The sequence below is a fragment of the Schistocerca serialis genome, chromosome 1 (assembly GCF_023864345.2).
Source record: "Schistocerca serialis cubense isolate TAMUIC-IGC-003099 chromosome 1, iqSchSeri2.2, whole genome shotgun sequence".
Lineage (NCBI taxonomy): Eukaryota > Metazoa > Arthropoda > Insecta > Orthoptera > Acrididae > Schistocerca > Schistocerca serialis.
The window spans coordinates 146,602,220-146,604,286 of NC_064638.1; the positions used below are offsets into that span (position 1 = coordinate 146,602,220).

The 2,067-nt window shown below is 49.6% G+C and overlaps 1 non-coding gene across 1 annotated transcript; it reads right to left on the reverse strand.

Annotated features, from left to right (window-relative positions):
• Positions 1-1,645: 1,645 nt before the first annotated feature.
• Positions 1,646-1,720, reverse strand: Trnas-cga (transfer RNA serine (anticodon CGA)). Its single transcript has one exon. It is a non-coding gene; the product is annotated as a tRNA-Ser (tRNA).
• Positions 1,721-2,067: the final 347 nt, after the last annotated feature.

A 2,067-nucleotide genomic window follows, 5' to 3' on the forward strand; every position in this document is an offset into this window, starting at 1 on the left:
TCTGTACCTTCGGTTTCCTGCATAATCCTTGAACACATCCACAGTGTGAATGTAATAAACATTCTTGAGACTGCAAAGCTTATGTCCACGAATCAGCATGGTTTCTGAAAGCATCGTTTGTGTGAAAGTCAGCTTGCCATTTTCTCATACGATATACTGCGACCTATGGATGAAGGGCGTCGGCAACGGCCTTGCCGCAGTGGATACGCCGGTTTCCGTCAGATCACCCAAGTTAAGCGCTGTCGGGCGTGGCCGGCATTTGGATGGGTGACCATCCATGCCGCCATGCGCTGTTGCCCTTTTTCGGTGTGCACTCAGCCTCGTGGTGCCAATTGAGGAGCTACTCGACCGAATATTAGCGGCTCCGGTCAAAGAAAACCATCGTAACGACCGGGAGAGCGGTGTGCTGACCGCACGCCCCTCCTATCCACATCCTTAGCTGAGGATTACACGGCGGTCGGATGGTCCTGTTGGGCCACTTGTGGCCTGAAGACGATGTAATTTATAGATGAAGGGCAGCAAGCAGATTCCACACTTCCAAACTTCCGGAAAGCATTGACACTGCGCCCTGTTGCAGGCTGTTAACGAAGGTACGAGCAAATGGAAAAAGTTCACAGAGCCGCGATCGGTAGCCGTGCGGCCTGAGGAGTCTTGTCACGGTCCGTGCGGCTCCCTCCGTCGGAGGTTTGAGTCCCCCCTCGGGCATGGGTGTGTGTATTGTCCTTACTGTAAGTTGGTTTAAATTAGATTAAGTCGTGTGTAAGCTTAGGGACCGATGACCTCAGCAGTTTGTCCCATAAGATCTTACCATAAATTTCGATTTTTTTTTCAAGTTCACAGATACGTGAGTGGCTCGAAGACTTCGTAAGTAATAGGACCCATATGTTGTCTTCGACGTGGAGTGTTCATCAGAGACAAGTGTGTCGTAAGGAGTGCCCAAGGGAAGTGTGGTAGGACCGCTGTTGTTCTCTGTATACATAAAAGATTGGTGGACAGTAGGAGCAGCAATCTACGGTTGAAACTTCCTGGCTGATTAAAACTGTGTGCTGGACCGACACTCGAACTCGGGACCATTGCCTTTCGCGGGCAATTGCTCTACCAACTGAGCTACCCAAGCACGACTCACGTCCCGTCCTCACAGCTTTACTTCTGCCAATACCTCGTCTCCTACCTTCCAAACTTAACAGAAGCTCTCCTGCGAACCTTGCAGAACTAGTACTCCTGAAAGAAAGGATATTGCGGAGACATGGCTTAGCCACAGCCTGGAGGATGTTTCCGGAATGAGATTTTCACTCTGCAGCGGAGTGTGCGCTGCTATGAAACTTCCTGGCAGATTAAAACTGTGTGCCGGACCGAGACTCGAACTTGGGACCTTTGCCTTTTGCGGGCAAGTGCTCTGCCAACTGAGCCACCCAAGCACGGCTCACGTCCCGTCCTCACAGCTTTACTTCTGCCAGTACCTCGTCTCCTACCTTCCAAACTTAACAGAAGCTCTCCTGCGAACCTTGCAGAACTAGTACTCCTGAAAGAAAGGATATTGCGGAGACATGGCTTAGCCACAGCCTGGGGGATGTTTCCAGAATGAGATTTTCACTCTGCAGCGGAGTGTGCGCTGATATGAAACTTCCTGGCAGATTAAAACTGTGTGCCGGACCGAGACTCGAACTCGGGACCTTTGCCTTTCGCGGGCAAGTGCTCTACCAACTGAGCTATCCAAGCACGACTGACGTCCCGTCCTCACAGCTTTACGGTTGTTTGCTGATGATGCTGTGGTGTATCGTAATATGTCGATGTTGAGCGACTCTAGGAAGATACAAGACGACTTAGGCAAAATTTCTAGTTGGTGTGATGAATGGCAGCTAAATGTGAAAAAATGGAAGTTAATGCGGATGAGTAGGAACAACAAACGTGTAATGTTCGGATACAGTATTAGTTGTGTCCTGCTTGACACAGCGAAGTCGTTTAAATTTCTGCTTGTAACGTTGCAAAACGATATGAAATGGAACGAGCTTGTCAGAAGTTTGGTAGCGAAGGTGAATCGCCGACATCGGTTTATTGCGAGAATTA